At 32.9% G+C, this 19,126-nt stretch overlaps 1 protein-coding gene across 2 annotated transcripts in view; it reads right to left on the bottom strand.

Annotated features, from left to right (window-relative positions):
- The window catches only part of LOC105256745 (cAMP-specific 3',5'-cyclic phosphodiesterase), a 316,988-nt gene that overhangs the window by 247,818 nt on the left and 50,044 nt on the right, over window positions 1–19,126 (bottom strand). Inside the window, exon 1 of one of the 2 annotated variants that reach the window (XM_020029220.2) lies at window positions 564–1,563. The exons of the other annotated variant lie outside the window; for it this stretch is intronic. The gene's annotated coding sequence lies outside the window, so the exon portion shown is untranslated. Of the gene's footprint in view, window positions 1–563; window positions 1,564–19,126 lie in introns of those variants that run through there. 2 annotated transcript variants of the gene reach the window in all.

The raw sequence follows: 19,126 nt of genomic DNA, 5'->3' as shown, positions 1-19,126 counted from the left end.
GCAAAGCGTCATTAATTAATCGCGAAATTTAACGCATTCTATCGATATCTCATAGCAGAATATTTAATTAAATCAGCAATTAGCTACTTAAAGCTTTGTTTACATCACACGATATATTTGCATTAATGAGATAACATTTGAGCAACAATTAACGACTTAAAGCATGGTTAAAAATCATCTATAAAGTAATCATTGTGCGTCAATTAGATAATAATTGAATGCGTTCAGCGGAGAAAATAAATGAGTAAAATTAAACATGACTTTTCTAAACCGGAAACCACTTCTAATCACTTCTAATCTAATTTGAATTCATTATTGAATTCTAATCTTCGTTCAACATGTCTATTGAATTCACGTAAATCGATTAAATCATGCGCTGCAATTTTAATATGGTATAATAATCTTTTTCGCTGAATAATCTGAATAATAATATGGTATAATAATCTTTTTCGCTGAATATCGTACATAATGTAAACGTTCTAAAAAAGTGATTGAGACGAGATGATAATAAACTCAATACCAAACTAGATCGAAAAACCCGCGAAACTGGATTAGCAACTGACCTTTCTCGAACGTGACGACCCTCCTCATCGTCCTCCTCCTCGATGTCTTGCAGCCGCGGGCTAAGCCGGTGCTGAGTGCCACTTTCCCTTCCGTAATCTTCCTCCTCATATATCCTTAACTCGCACTCCTTCTCCTCGTCGTCAAGATCATCATCGTCATCGTCCAAATCCTCGTCGAGATCGCTCAGCGGCGCCCGCTCTTTAATCTGAGCCACGCAGATACGCTTCGGCTGTTGCTCCTGCTGCGTATTTTTTTGTTGCGTCTGATGATCGTACTGGCCTTTTTGTTGCTGATGGGGTAGATACTGCTGTTTCAGCAAAGCGGAAGAACTCTTCTTCACTTCGGGGGTGGTCCCCGAGACAGCGACACCACCCCCACCCCCGCCGCCGCCGGCGCACGGCAGGCAGCAAGACCACGCGCCCCCCACCTCGGCACCCTAACGCACTCAATGTCAAAACATTTAGGGGGGCCAGCCGCAGGCAAGTTGTCTTAGCAGAGGCAGTGTTCGCGACGTTGATCGACGTACTCGCTGGGAGTTTGGCAGCTCCCAGATTCGAGCGAGTGAATATTCGTCGCTCGAGTGATGACTTCTAGTACACTTCTGCTGCCTAAAGTGCTCCGGAAGCTTGTAACGTGTAAACAAAGATTCGGATATAATTTTTCAACAGTCAATCACCCCTCGTTTGTCTTACATTTACACTTGTCAGCATAGCATTTCGCAAATTGCATTTTTCTTCTTTCTTTCTTCATAATTTTTTCATGATACAACACGTGCGAATTTTCATATTTTCAATTTGCTCTCGCAAACTCTGTAAGCATCTTATCGTTGATATAAATTTAAATAAAAGATTGTCCTTGCCAGACTTTCGTTTTTTTTTTATTTTAAACGGATTTAATTGTACATTATGCATTTGGTTACTCTCGCTTATAATTATTAGGATATGTTTTATAAGACTCTAATATTTGCATAACGTACGTGATATCCGAAGTTTCACAAATATATTTCTTTCTTAACTTTATCTATTAAAAGTAATGTAAGGAAGGAAGAATATATTTCTCTCTTTCATTATCAGATATTCCATAATTCCACAGTAGAACAGCATTAAAAATTTACGCAATGTTAATTTGTTTCTTATTTCAGCTTTTTTTATCTCATGTAATAGAATGTTTTAATTCGGCGATTATGAAGAAATTGTCTGTATGCTGGCACAATCAAATTTACACGATGGATCAACTGAATATTAAGCAGCCAATAAGATTTTCATCGTGATATATTTTACATGGTACACTTTAAACAAATTCATATTCAAATTACGCTTGGCATCATACTTAGGTCGTCTTGATACATAAATTTACCTTTCAGGTACCATGATAAATTTCCTGTCACACATTCTGTTTTTCGAAGAAATTTCCGAAATCTCAAAAATTGTCCATCATTGTTTCCGGAAGGATTGCTGCACTTTTTTTTTCTAAAAGATTTAACTTATTATTTCTTATATCAGCAATAATTCACATATATTATTCACAAATCATGTTTTTAAATATTGAGGAATCTTTAAATCTCCCTTGTTTCTAAATATTGAGAAATCTTTAAATCTTCCGTTTTTCAACAAATATCTCGGTTCATAAGTTTTATCTTTACTCTCGACGTTGATCCTTTTGCAGAATTTTCATTGAACTTTTTGCAGAATTCATTGTTGTACAACATCATCTCATAACAACAATATAATATATTCATGAAACAATTATTAGCATCTTATCTTCTTTGTCTTAATATTTTCTTTGATGTTGTTCACGTTATCTTCCGTGTTACTCTTCGTTATCCTATTCTCTTGCTCACATAATTAAATCTGCAACTTTTCTTCACTTCAGTTCTTAAATAAAAAAAGATCCGAGATTGCGCTAACCACAAGCAACTTTGTCCTTTATCCCAGAAAATGATTAATGGAAAATGTCTGCTCTCAAATCCTTGTCTCACATGTCATAATTTCCTCTCCATATCATCCTCTCTTGACATTCTCGATTTACACTTATATGATGTATTCAATCTGGCGTCAAATTAATGTTATCGTGCCTTACAAAGAGTTCTTTTTATTAATAAGTTAGACTTAGAATAATTGTGAATTTGTATTGTTAATACCTTCATTGATTATCTCAAATATTTCTAGAATAATTTTAATGTGAATTCTTCTTGTATTTATTCGCCCTATTTAAGAAATTCAAAACTAACAATTCTGTTCTTGCGCATAAATTAAAGTTCTCATTTCTTTATTTCTTCGTTTTCACGACATTCGCGCACATTTCCACTCGACTATGCTAGGTCCAAAGTAACTTCAAGTATAATGAAGTGTAAACTGAGCACGCGAAATTTTGTCGTCTACAAAGCTCGTCGCTCTTAATTTATCTCGTATTCGTCGGATATTCAACGCGGTTTGGTAAACTTTAAGATGAAAAACCGCAACTAAGCTAGCAACTAAACGTTTGCAAATCCTCCCGCACACTTTTTATGATATAATTTAAATACTGACTATTTTCATATATAGACTCCTTCATCATTAAATCATTTTTCTTCTCATGAATTTTAGAATCTATGTATTATTATTAGTCGAGTCTATTGTATTATGATTGTATTTTCCTTCTTTTGTAATAGTATATGATGTATAAAATTATGCTAACTATGATCGCACTTTGCTTATTTGTATTTTAATTAGCGTGGTTATAGTTTCTGTATATTGTATCGAACAGATGTTATTATGCAAAATAATTTTGATGAGCGAATCGGAATCGAAGTTGACAGGGATTTTTTAAATGAATTTATAATATAATAAACATTAAATTATAAATTGGAGCAGCTTGTTTAAAATGTCACGTATTTATTCCGACTTTTTCATTACCATATTGCACTTTACATCGACAAGTTCTAATCACTCTAATTACTCTCGTTAAATCGTTCCTATCCACACCACATCAGGTGGCTAAAAATACGCGACGCATCGCAAAAGATTTTAAAAGTTTCGATCCATAATCAAAGAGCACGCGTAATTTTCTACATCACGTAACTGTCGGATCAAATGCACTTTTACGCAGAGATTTTTCATTTTCACACGATATTTGTGCGATAACCCGAACCAGTGCAAAAAAGTTGACGAGAGGATGAAATCCTGTTATTGTCGACTTTTGCGCTCAATCATGCACCACGATCAACTGACACGAATGAGAGTTTAATTTGCACTCGTCCAGATAACGTTACTCGATTACACGCATTCACTCTTGGAGTTACACCAAAATACATTTCGTTTTCACTTTACGAATTTTAAAAAATATCTTTTTCCTGTGTAGGGAGATGGAGCTCATCTGAATTCATTTACCATATTAAATAATGTCCAGTAACGAAGAATATGAGGCTCTTGATGCGATGATACAGGATAGAACACGAAATTGATTGTCGATCGTTGAGAAGTATGCGTTCACGCATAAGTCTCGTAGTATTACTACACATTGGGCCAATGGTCTGTAAAAAATTTCGTATAAAATCCATGAGATGCTCGTGGAAAGTATTTATTTTAAATATGTATAACCGGGAGGAGAGATGCACGCGAGAGAGATATGCAAAAACAAATATCATGTAAAACTATATACCTCTATATACATTTCACATGTTTTTTTAATAAAATTGACATATAATATAATACGCCACATATTGAAAATATTTACGTTGAGATATTAATTTTGTTTTTTTCGTCCATTATTACATGTATGCAGCATTTAAATGAAAAACTTCAACGTGTGCGATACAATATTGCAATATTATTTCGCATTTTTTCATTGCGTTATTCCATCTTAAGATAGGCCATTTACCATTTGGATTTTCCGCGCGCAATCAGAAGATCATTATAATTAAGAGGTTGCATCGCGCGCGTGCACTTAATCTCAATAATGATACTTTATCAAGGGTTTTCTTTAGTAGAAACGCTAGGTCGTAAATTAAATGCAAAGGTTAAGGCTATGACTCCCTTAAGAAGGCTATGCAAAACGAAAAGACGAGCACGCAACACAAGACCTACTCGCGTTTCTCCAATAGCGGCGAATTTATGGTTTTCCATATCTGACGAGAAATGCGTTCGATTTCGCCGATGAATCGATAAACAACATGCGCGTATTTATGTCGATGTTATTTTTAATCGCCGGTCACATGATATTTATGCTCCGTAATAGTGGTTGCGGACACAATAAAGATATTCATGAGATTATTTTGGCGGGACGAAAAAAAAAATGTCGGTTATATATTTGTATGTTTTTCATTTTAGTACTCTCGTTGTGTGCACAATAAAATTTGATACTATTTTAATACTGCTTTTATTTATTATATACATATATGTTCTTCACCATTTATGGAATTATTGAGTCTTGAAAATTCCAATAAAAAGCATCAAAAAACGTGCGCATTATCCTGCTATTTACTATTGAATTTTATCTTAAACGTGTATGTTAAGTCAATGAGATCGATCGCTACAAGCAATACGTTTTAATGTCTCTCGTTGCATACTTTCTCTCAGCTATAAATCCTGTACACAAAGTACTTTAACGTAATGGAATTTGTAAAATGACTGTAGAAGGATTAAATCGAACAGGAGATCTAAATGGAATATGCTGCATATATATATATATATAGCGAAACACAGCGAAATGAAGGACATTAGTAATTTAAGGCTCACTAATTATAATGCAAAATATCCTACAAACTGTAGCCCCCAGCCGCAATTGCAATATAATTCCACGCTTAACCAGCGCCTCAAATACAATCACATATTGATGCCATAACATATAAATGTAAATATACATAGGTGCTTAATAACAAATTAATCATTCCATATCTCTCAATTATGTAAAAATTATAGTACTAAACTACCACGTATATATGATAAAATTTTGATTAGACATTGACTACTATTAAATTATACAAATTTTTATACATATGTAATAAATATTTACTATGCAACTGAACAAAAATATCTAGTGCGAATCTAATATAAAAAAAAAAATAACAAAATAAAAGAATTAAAAAGAAAACTGATAATGACAGAAATATTGACAGCCAATGATTATGAAACTTCAATCGTGAAATATTAGAGAAAGCGTCTTCGAAGATTGTAAATTACATTTCTCTCGCGAGAATATATCGTTACCACGCAATTGTATTCGAAGCAGAAATATAGAAATGGTTGATGCAAACAAAATAATAAACATCCCGTCTAAATTACAAAATAATCAATGCTATGAGCAAAAGTTGCAAAACAATCGCAATTTCGTTGAATAACAGAAAATGAAATTGTTAATTGGCTTTGCGCTTCATTAAATTAATTTAATTTAATACACATCTGAACCTGAAATATATTCCTTGCATTCTACTTAATTTAAATGTATTATAAAGATGCCGCTTTTCATACTTAATTCAACTGTACTAAATTTATTAATATATTGTCTAATATAAATAAGATAGGCATTATTATTTTAAATCATTAAAAATAATTATGAATGATAATTAAAATAAAATATTATTTTTCATTCTGCTTTCCCCGTCTCTATTTTATTCCTACCAATATTATTTTTTATGAAAAAAATTTCCAGCATATTCACAAAATATGAAAACGCAAATTTCTTGCATAATTCCCTATCTTCCCAGTATTTCTGAGCAAGAAAAAAAATAAGCGTTTAAAATATTTTTAGATGACTAGCGTAATCAAGTACGATGTAAACATCGCTTCTGTTAGTCGAGAATTGTAATTTATCCGCAATCTACTAGAATTTTTACTAAACCATTAAATCATAAAATTGCCTAGAAAGTAGATGAATTTGAAATTCGCAGTCGATTTAAATTAAAATTGCCGAGATAACGTTGTAAATTCGTTGTATGTCATAAAATATATAACTCTGATAATTATATTCATTCATATGTCGATATAAATAATCGTTACAATAAATATTTGAAAAAACATAATTTTTAATCGTATAATGAATGTTTTAAATTTATGCGGGAAAATGTTTATCCAATAAATTCAAAAATATATAAATTACATATATAAATTACGATTAAATCATGAATTTTGAAAAACTTAAATGTATGTGAGATATACGAGCGGAAATTATACAGATTGAAATGTATTCTTGTGTTTTGCGTATGAAATATAGTACAATAACAGAATTCGATAACAATAGTTCAGGAGAGAATACGAGTAAACCATGATATATATTTACATTAACGTTTATTTGGCGAGAAATAATTGAACATAAATCATTATATTTCGTACAATAGAAGTTACAAAACGATGATATCCTAAACCTGAATTAAATATATTATATTTGGTTTTATTTTCCATATTTTTTTTCAATTCATTACAAATCACGTTTTGAAACGTTAAAACGTTGATGAACTATTATTCTACTTGTCGTGAAAATGTACAACAAAAAAAAGATATAACAAATAAATGATTTTTAGATATCGCGATTTATTTTTAATTTTTATATGCATAAAATCGAAATAATTTTGTTAAACAAGAACTATATAACAATAATATTAAATAGATTCATTAAACTTTTCAAACGAAATTCAAAAAATGTTATTTCATCAAACAATGCTATAAAATAATATTTATGATATTAATGGAGATATTAAAACAATGAACAAAATATTTTCTTTTACATGTTCTCGTTTCCACAGCGTCCATGTATTACGAATGCATCTATTATTGCCAATTATCGATGCGTTAATGCGCATGTACGGAATATTTACCATCATTATGCCAAGTTCATCTACAGAAATCAGGAATCGTTAGCAATGGCATCTTAGACATGTGCAATCGCTTTGCTGATACTTTAAGCAACGCAACACCACATATTGTATTAAAAATCCTAAAAATTAAAGCTATTTTTTTTCAACTTTATATTTCATTTATTTTCTTACTCCTTGTATAATTTTAGAAACTATTATATATAGCTATTATATATAGCATAATTTATAATTTAATTTTTATTTATAATTTAACCAAGAATACTATACAAAAATTTAAAAATTGAAATTAAATAAATGATTAAATAAATAATACAATTGAAAAATTAAAACATTATAATAAAAAAGTCGAAAGAAAACAATTCATGTGAAAGAAAATTAAAGTAATCTAAATAATAATTAAAATTTTTGCAAAGAAATATAAAATAAAATATATCATTGAACGCGTGTAAGATAATAGGAGTTTAAAATAACTCAAAGCGGTTGATTATGCGAATCTATTTAGAGGATCGAGTGAAGAGAATTTTTCAATAATGGGTAAACGATCGCGGATAACACGTAATATTGAGGCGAACTATATGCGTGGCAGGATAGGTTATCAACGCTTATGAATAGATTCAGGTAAATCAATATACGGATTATTAATAGTATGCGCGCGGATTGTGCGGTAACAAAAGTGTCGATATCGCAAATATTTTCGAAGTCGACCTTTCAAATTTAATCGGATTAGTTTTTTCAAATAAATATTTACATTTTTCTTTCATTTAATATTATTCGAACGTTTCTTTCATTTAATACTATTCGAATTTAAATTTAATCATCTAGCTTTCACAAGCGTAATCATTTCTAATTCACACAATGAAAAATTGAAAGTATTTAAAAGTATTTAAAAAGATTGTGCACCTATGTAATTAAAACAGAATAGAATGTTTATTAAAAAAATTTTAATTAAATGAGAAACTATTATCATCGCGCATTTTATACACATGTGTATGCTATTATATAACTATCAAATTGACCAAATAAACTACTCGAAAGTCTAAATTGAATTTAATTTGTTGTTAAGCTATTCCTTCTAAGAATAATCGCAATAGTAAACGAAACTATGTGACGTTGCGTGACACTTGTTTTTACTGATGCATTTATCCCATCGACGTCTGCACGAACAAGACCATCCTCCTTGTGCTTGTCTTGTCCTCAAGTTTAAATTGACATTTATCTGTCGACAACGAATAGCGTTTTCTTCTCTTATATAAGTTATATCTCCGATACATTTGTTATTATCGAATTTCTTGGTGACGCGTTTCCGCTCGGCAAGTTTGAAAAATGATGAGCCACGCCGGGTTTTGAAAATTTTATTACGACCAAATCAAAGTTATATCAAGCTTGGATTGGCAATAAAACTTTGCTTTAAGATAGCCGCTAAATATCACTCCAAACATGTAGCGGTTAAAAAGTGTATGCGCTACAAATTTAATCAATCGAACAATTAGCAAGCAGTTTAATAATAAACTTTCTTAAAACAATAAATATCTCAATATGTGGCAATAAACATATATACATATAGTCGCCTGATTACTGGCCGAGAATAATATCAATGCATTCAAATATCTCTGAGTAATTTATCCTAGCTTAATAATTTTCTCTCATTAAGTTAATAGCCGAAACTATGATGTTGAGTGCCATTGTTGTAACTATAGTAAAAGATCATTCATTCTGAATACTCATATGCAGATGTTTAATAACAATAAATTTATCAGTAATAATTTATGATAATTAAAGGGATTTAATTACAATATATAACTTCTATAAAATATTGTTAGAATTTTTGAAGACTTTCCTCAATTATAAAAGATTCCAAAAAAATGTACGCGATATTTTGATATACAAATGATTCATATCACTCGAAACGGTAGATACATATCATGCCGCACGCACATCCGCTCGATATCACGGAAAGAATCTGTACTTTTTGTTCGTGTGTTGAAAAATTTAACAATTTCAAATCACGAAATAACAAAAGGAAATTATACAAGAAATATTTCCACTGGAAAGCAGACGGAATGAAACTCTGTTCGCAGGGTTTTAGAGGGAAAAATAAAACATGAATAAATGTATAACTTCTCCAGATCCTGGATCACGGCAAAACTTGCGCAATAACGAACGCACGCACGCTGTAGTTTTATAACTGGTCCGGCTCTATCATCTCGCCGCATCCGCGGAACAGACTTGACGGACGTGATCGAACGTACATTTGTTTCACTTGCAACTGTTTCATTTGCAACCTGTCGATATCGCGCATATTCTATATATGTGTCGCGATGTATAAAAGTACAAGTAACAATAGCCGTCCTTCGTGAAATTAAAAATTGATAGAATTCTGTTATCGTTATAGATCGCCACAGACTGTGTGTGTAATTTTATTTGTGTACTTTAATCTATAATGTATTAATCCCCGTGCACGTTAATAATACCGTTTAATATCTTATTAATAACATTAGCATATATAATATATTCCGATTTTAGATACAAAAGTTTCATAATTCCAATCGACCGCATTTTAAAATCCACTCGTACACGTTTCTCGCGTTGGATAATATATATATCTATAACGAAACATCTATTATGCGTGTGCTACTGAAGTGAAAAGAATATTCAATTTCGCAGACAATCGAGTCGTAAATCTCACCGCGAAGAACATGATGCATACATGGTTGCATGGAAAAGTGACGTTCTTGTTTCGCAGACAGGCGACAAAGAACACTCTAGGGATAATAGAATAGATGAATGAACTTGAATAAATTTGATAGACAGAGAAAAAGAAAGTGAAAGATATAGGAAAAAAACGCGCAGAAAAAAAACATAGCTATACAAATTTTTAAATGCTCAATCAGCTAAATTTCTTATCCGCGTATGTAATCCGTTTTATTCATTATGATGGACAATTAATATTTAATACATCTATAATTATGACATATTTTTAAACACTTAAATACCGAATAAAACCATGTAAATCAAATATACTCGTATATTTAATGCTCTATTGTTACAATCAGTTAAAGATTTTAGATTATAATAAAATATAAAAGAATTTTGCGCACTTTAGAAAATAATTCACCTATTCGTGACATTATTATATTGCGAGAATGTGTTCTAGAGGATGGGAAAATAATGGTTCTACGAATAACTTGAAAATGTTTCCGGCACTTTCGTAAAAAGTTCCCAAGTGACGATACATAGGAAAACTTGTTCATCAGAATGAGGACGAACTGTTAGATGAGAAAATCGATAGAGAGAAAATCAAGATTGTATCATAATTTTTATAATTGCAAGGCTCGTGGCAATATATCAATCACATCTTTATAATTTTATAGTCATAAGTCAGCAGTTTCGTTATAATAATATATCATGCTTTAATCATTTAATGCAAACAGTTCATTAAAAATATTTCTAATATTTTCTTTCAAGTTCCTAGTTTTTAATTATTTTAAATATCAATACAAACGCTCAAGGATATTTTTCTGGTATTAAAAAAGGATACAATACTTAAAGATTTATCAATAGTTTTATGCAAAATATGTGCTGCAGAAGCAAGCGATAATATTTCTGCATGTCTACCGTGTTTCAAGAGAAAACAGTATGTTGTTTGCAAAATAAATTTGTTTATTGCTTCAAAGTCATGGTAATGTAGCAGCGTGCGTCCCGTTAATTTTGCCTCGAAATGAAAAATTTGAAACGCGTATGAAAAATTGTAGTGAAAAGGAATACGACTACTCATTTATCCGACTTTCAAAAACGAAGACTAAGCATTTTTTTCGTCGAGTGTATCGTAAGAATTGTTGCAAGCGATTTTTTTTACTAAATTAAAAAATTCGCTGAAGGGTTCAGTTCCACTAACAAGGTTTCTACAACGTCCATTAAAGTAATCGATTCTCCAAATAAATCTTTGAATAGATTTCCAAGAGTGTCCCGCTTTTTCTCTAAACGAACTCTTATGTCGTGCACAAAGTAAGAAAAGAACAAAATCGATTTTGGAATGCAATCAGCTTCTTTTGCGTTTTAAAGTTTTCCTTCAGCACCGTACAAATTTAAAAAAAAAATAAAAGGTAAAAAGATTTAAAAAGATATTAATTAGCATTATTTCGTAATATTGATGGGAAAAAATATTGATTTATAATTGACAGACGTCGCAATAATCGCGAAATGTGTATTTCTGCACATTTTCAATCAAGAAAAGACAAATCCTCAATCTTTCGTTGAAACAGATTAAGGATAAAACAGTTTATCATCGCACAAGAATTTAAAAACAAATAAATATTTCTCTTATTCTCTGCTTCTTTTTGAAATCAAATGGCCAATAAATGATCAATAAAGTTCGTTTGCTTGATTCGATTCCACTTGAGCAAAAAGTCAAATATCACAGCAGCGCGTACCACTTATCACAGACGCGGGAAAATGCTTTTAATTACTTTTATGTAATTTTAGCTAAATGTCTATGATAACGCACATAGATTACAAAGAGACAGAGTAATTTTACACAAACAAAAATATCAACGTTCTTTCATTAGGCGAACCAAAAAGTTATTCATCAAGCTTATAACGTTCGCACACAACAGTAATCTAAAAAAAGAGATCCTCCCACACGCGTTGCCGCACATTCCTTTTGTTCTTCCCTCAAAAGCAAACGAGCAATATAGATTTAAGTAATTAAATTCTTCCTCGTGTTCGTTGAATAAAAAGAAACGAATAAAAAATTTTCTCAATTAACTATCACAAAGCGGAAAATCTAATTGTCCGTTTGACGCTGCTCGAAAATTCGCAATAATACGAGTACATACGAGTAGTTGTTGTTACAACAATGGCACGTGAATTTGCACAAGTGGCAATGGATAAACAAATGTCGCGAACCTCAAGCTATGCATCCGTCTTCCTCCCGATTGGCATAATGTAAGCGAGCATAACGTCGATACTGCACCTAATAACGTCGAACATTCTCTCTTCTATTATTCACATCCGGCATGTTCGCCGCCACCGTCGCCGCCGTCGCACTCGGAGACAGCACTCGCGGGCACTCCCATGAGGATCGTATCGAAAAAAATATACGAATCACCGGCCATACTCTTGCCGGCTGCACACTGCATCGAGCACGCAATTCTAGCTCTTTACACCCGAATGATGCGTCCTCCACTATGTGTCATCATCCACTCTATCGGCCACTCACGATGCACATAAACGCAGTACCGATGCACCGGTGACCTGATGTTGGGACGCGAACGTATCGAAACGTATGAAAAAAGATAGAGAGAAGGGAGGGCGAAGAGAGAAAAAGGGAAAGAGATTGACGGAGCGTACGTTCGAAAATACGGAAATACTGGCGAGATACAATTGGGGGAGAGAGACGTAAACGCGGGATGCGAGTGGCCAGGTTCCTCGCGTTCCTCCCGTCGATGAATGTCTCGCTAACCGGAGCCGAGGCGACGTACTCTCGTGCACCTTCGTCGTATTGACGTTGACGGCGGCCGAGACCCAACTGACGAAAGGGTTCTCTCTCTCTCCGGCGGCGACGCCGCGGCACAGTGCCGTAGCATCCGGAAAAGCGACGGATTTTCCGTGTGCCTGAGCGATGAACAACGTGGAGGGGAAGCGGACATCTATGCTACCGACTACCACCACGACTACCACCAGCGCCGCTACTAGTATTCCGCGGACCGGCGGCGGATCCGCAGCCCCGGCTGTTTTGCAAAAATTAGGTCACCCACACACACACCCCCGCCACGCATCGCACCATCGACGGCACGGTATGGTTCACGCGAATACATGCGCGCCTCTTCTGCCTCTCTTCCTATATGTGTATATATATATACATTCTATCTATGTATCTATCTATTTATATGTCTGTCCACGTATCTATCTGTCTATCGATTTATTTATCTATCTGGCTCCTTCTCTCACGCCTCCGTTTGCATCGTGAGTGTCTCGTGACGCGCGCGATACTTTTTTCGAATTCCAATCTTCTGATAGATCAGGATACGATTGTCGAGTGGCATTGCCACTGATATTTCCACCTCTGGTATACCTAGTGTCACCGTAAATCGATAACAGTTGCTCTATCATGTGATAAGATGGAGGGTAAGAAGGATTTCCACGGAGAGTGCCGGTAAAGTATGATTACGTGCAATTTATCTCTGTCTTTAATCACGTCAACGTGTAAGTCAAATATTCGTGCTTTCAATAATCAGATTCGATGTACACAGCCATCATTACGCGTTGCAACTGTTAACAATAGGACAACGAAATTATAATAACGCGTCATCTTTTTGTTACGCATCAAATTATGAAAGTACATATGATACATCTTATCTCATTCCGTTATAATTATATGTTTCAGTTGTATTTATCCATTTTTTGCTGTGCTATCTTGTTAGTTAAACAGTCGAAAAATATGTTTCTTGACTAATGTATATATACATATCCTGCCAGAGTTAATTTCTTTGCCAAGCCTTTGACGGATCAATTACACTCGTCCATGATAAACGTTGAGCACAAAGCAGCAAAGTTTAATTACTCCCATGACCGATATTCACCAACTCGCAAATCGGTTTCCTAAAGGATGAAACGTTGTGTTTGTCTTACATTTCTATTTTTGTACGCGAAATTTCTTTCGAAAAGATAATTTAACGAAACTACTTGCTTGTGTAGTTCATGTGTCTCTCTCTGTTTTAGAATTCGAATTTAAATTCCGAATTTCCATATAACTTTCTACCTTAACTAGTAATTACAGTATCAGAAACATATCCTAACTTGATTAAAATGCCTCGAAATAAAAATGAAGAGCTTGCGTATTATTCGATATGAATATTGTACTGAATTTACTGCGTGTTGTTTGCTCGATAATTAAATAATCCTTAATTAATGCGTCTTAATTAATCTTTCGATATCGTAACAAATACAATTATTTCTTCTATCATGCGTATATGTACTGTAAATTACATCGCTACAAATTTTTGCGAAAAAGGATTGAGACTCGCGCATATCGATTACCATATATTACATCAAGATATTTTTCATAAAGCGTTCTCTTTCATTCAGGATCGATTCCGTAGCAATACCGTGCGCCATAAATCACAACATTGATGTCCGTAAAGAATAACGGCCATCATGATTTTATCGCTTTCTCTTAAATTTTCTTTGAACATATTACTGGACAAAAATTAGTCGTCGCGTTAATATATATCCTTATCTGTCTTCAATAAATCATAACCAGTATTGAGATTTAAAATCATAATGAGAATACATATAATATTATTATACAATTATTCTTTTTTTTTCACTAACTCTCTCTCTCTCTCTGTCTTTCTCTTGATTTATTTTTTTATTATCAAAATTAGTTAAATATGTTATATTATCAAATAATATATTTAAATATGAAAGAAAGCACAAATGCTATGAATTATATATGAATATATGAACTTTGCCACTTTCCATCGTTTCAAACCTCATCCAAGATGAAAAAGTTCATCACTGAATATATTACAATCATTTGATCCCATTGTTACAGTAGATCGAGTGATCCTCGATATTGCATTCCGTTTTATCGTTCAATAATTACATCCTTTATATTATAGACTACGCAAAGGTTACAGAGATGACGCTCCTTCAGCATTACATTTCCACTATCGTTCCCGGTTAATCGTCGCGATAATAATATTTGAATGTCCAAGCAAATCGCGAATAGTGAAATAAACAAACTTCCTATCCGGAAGAGCAATGAGTGCGGATTGAACTTCTCCACTACAAAAGCGAGCGCGATACATCAAAGTACGTACTCGACGCGGGGAGAGAGCGCTTTGAAAGCTTGTAAATGAGCCGCGCGGTAATTTATTGATCGCAAATCGGCATTTCGATATGGTACATCGCGCGCAGTCCTGCGAACTGCATCTCACAATCCTCTCGTTTCGTAGTGATTCGTCGATATATGAGTACCGGACGAGTAGATAATTAGCGTACGCGGTCAGCTGTTGAAGCCACGTCGATGTCACTTGAACAGAAACGATCGTTACGTACGTAACTGCGTAAACAACGCCAATAATTCGCTACTACACGCAATATGACTGCCATGACAAATGTCTTTCGAACGATTATCTCCATGATTATGAAAAAAAATAATGGATATATCCAATATATTTTTAGATATTTGACATATTTGCAAATATATTGCGATTCTCTTTATACGCGAAGAGTAATATGTACCTGGCTTATATATGCACACGCGTGCGCGTGCACGTGTTCCTGCATGAAATTCTATACAATAATATAATCCATTATATTTTAATTGTGCCAGCGTATCGATCATAGTCGAATAATTGGATACAAATGCCACGAGAGAGTTTTAATAGGCAAATGACGGAGGAAAATATTGGATAAACTTTGTTAACAAACTTTGTCCCCCATCATGTGGACATCGGTATGTGCGTCTCAAAATCGAATGGATCGATTATTTCCGGTTCGTAGAAAAGAGAAGGAAGATTTCTAGAGAACCCTTTTATATTTCATTTCTCATCGACTTCTCATCGACACACATACTTTTAGCTTTTTCATTAAATTGCCTTCATGCTGAAAAAGCGAGAAATAAAACGAAAGCTATCGTGCAATTCCGGACGATACTCCCGTGTGATCGTTTGCCTCATAGGAATAAGGCCACCGATAAAAAGCCAAGTCCTAGACATGTGTTTTTTATGATGTTGAAAGCCTAGTAAAAGTATTACATTTTTTATAATATTACCTTTTTATTATCTTTCCGAGAAACTACGTTTATAGCATATTACTTATTTACTTATATCGCTAATATGGGAATGTGCGTAAATATATAGACTAACAAATTTTTTAATATCATCTGCACGATTTTATTACATTTAATTTTCGAAAACGCGATTTCACAAGCTTTTCGTCTATCTATCAAAAATATAATGCCTCTAAAATTTTTTAAAATAGATATTTTTTTATCTATTTTTCTTTTTTGTCCATAATAAAGTTATAACATTGATCAAAAATTCACTGATGGACTTCGTTGAAAGAAAGATATTAAATAAAAAAGTGACATAGGTGTATGTGTCACATCTGCTCCAGATTAATCCGTAAAGATTCCAGAATTATATCCAGTATTATTAAATATTAAAGAATCGAAATTTTACTAGCCTAACCTAATTGTAAGAAACTTACAATAGATATTAATCAAATATAGATATTCTCATCTATCTCAATGAAGTACACATATTGTTCATATACCATATATTCTTGAAAGGGCAAACCTCGCCGATAATTCCACATATATGTTTTAACTCTAGAAATAGAAATTACTTGGCGATTTCGCCGACAGCGATTTATCGATATATTGACACGCAACATGTCCGATAATAAAGAGTAAATAAAGACTAAAATAGACTACGTTCTCGACGCGTTGCAAGAAGGACTCTGCAAGGGGAGCGGTAAACTCGAAGGGCTGATCAAATACAATGAACAAGAATGCAAATAATACACAAAATAATCTTTGCTTCAAAAATGTTAAAATTTAATAAGCAATTATTAATATTCCTAAAGTAATGTCGAAATTAATTATTACAAAATATTCTTGATTAATGTAACTATTCACTCTGTAAATTTACGAATTGCATAAAATAATCACGAAGCAAATTAGTAATATGCACACATTATCAACGAGATATAACAATGATTTATTAATATCAACGAATGTTAAATTGCTAGTAATTCATATATATGGAATTGATGAAATCTAATAGACTGTTCTTCATGTGAAGCATATTCTAGCGCGATATAAACTCACGTTGCACGTATTAAATTGATGTACATGCGCAACAACAGAATGTTTATGCATAATGCATACGATAGGTAAGTTTGTTGAGACGATCCAAGATGCCTCGCGCGCAAGACATTTATATCCCCGATGGCTGAAAACTCTTTTCCTTTCCGCGAAAATTTATTCCCTACTGGAACCTGATCTGAGAAATATTCCCTTCTGGTATAAATATGACGTCGTAATAAGCACGCAACATCACGTTTCGCTTTGAGAGTATCACGACCATCTATTGTTACCAAATTTACTTTGCAGTCCGACAAGAGAAAAATCGATACTCCTTTCGTGGCTTCGCATTCTACATTATTTGCACTCATTTTTCAGTATGTAGCAATATTTTATATCGCTTTATACACATTGATTTGCATATCCGGAAAATATATATCCTTACTATATTTATTTTGTCACAATCGATAAATAACTCCGAATTATAGCTCAAAAACATTAACGTAAAAGGATTTGTCATAAGCCAAATTTATTTAATTCCACAGATATTTTAAAAATGTAATTTAATCAATAAGAAACTTTAAAAATATTTTTTTATCTTCGAAATATGGAAGAAATGTGCTATGAGAAATTCATAGAATGACGCTTGCCAATCAAGGCGGATATTCACCAGAATGCATTGAATCTCTTAAACGCGAATATCACTGTTCTAATTGTAAGTGAGGTAATGTAGCAACTTGAGGATGACTCCTATACAAATGTCATTTCTATATAAGTGTAGACGGGATAGAAACCTCTGGCTGTTTTCCAGCAGGAAATTCGAAAACGTTAGTCGGTGAAGAATCTCGAAACGCATTTAACCGAAAGGTCGGGGATTGGGAACGAACTATAATTTGATTTCTTTGCATGCGCATGAATAAAACATTTCATTGAAATTAATAAAATAATGCGATTAAAATATAACAAACTAGAGTCGTGATTGTATATCGCTAAAACTATTGTGTGTGCGTGTTTTTTGTTTAAATTATAAAAATTTGTAGAATATTTGATAAAAATAATTTTTGTAAATTTCTGTCTAAAAGATGCTTTATTTCTGTAGGAAGGCATACTTTTTTAAAGCAAACCGAACTGCAGGATTTTCATCAATTTCTAATTTATTCTGGAAATTTTGCATAGAGCTGCAGGCATGGTCGTGAAAACCACGAAGACATTAAAATCGCTTTAACGATTACCTCGCTTTTATGATCGGAAAATGCAAAAAGCAGTAACTTTCTTTCATTCTTTTATTCGACGTGAGAAAAAGATAGAAAAAAGAGGAAAAGGGAAAAAAGATAGAATTGATATTGTCAATGAACGAATAACGATTCGGAATAAAATTAGAAAAAATAAAATAAAATCCGATATGAAATTCGTCAATTTACGCCTGATATTCATTGAGAAATTCATTTTAAAGATTAGATTTTTTACAATTTTCCTTGCAATTTAAAGGTGCAATAAAAAAATGTATCATCTTTTTATATTTTCGATAAATGGAATCTTTCGAGTAAGAATAATGTCGACTATCAATAATAATATCCTTATCCATTGCAAGATAGACGTAATAAAAGAGAAAAAACGTGATATTATATTTTATATTTCTCAGTAAAAATAATTTAAAAGTCAAATATGACTATGGAATCATAGCTATAAACAATAGTTAAAGTTAACAAAGCTGCAACTAAGTCTCCATTTTTTTCAGTTGACAGCGCAAAAAAGCAAATAAATCGTTAAAGTCTTTAAACTAATATTTATGGAAACGCCCTTGCACACCTGTGTCTGACTTCGTCATCCATTTCTACTAAGACGCAATGCCCACGCTATGCATCATCGCTTTCTAAATATGTAGAAAAAAAAATATACGAAATTATAAATATACATGTGTCAGTTCATATATATTACTATGTATAAAAATTCTATAA

Source organism: Camponotus floridanus, unplaced genomic scaffold, assembly GCF_003227725.1.
Source record: "Camponotus floridanus strain SB8 unplaced genomic scaffold, Cflo_v7.5 scaffold45, whole genome shotgun sequence".
NCBI classification, from domain to species: domain Eukaryota; kingdom Metazoa; phylum Arthropoda; class Insecta; order Hymenoptera; family Formicidae; genus Camponotus; species Camponotus floridanus.
Note: the sequence above shows the minus strand (reverse complement) of the source record. Positions and strands in the feature narration are given on the sequence as shown.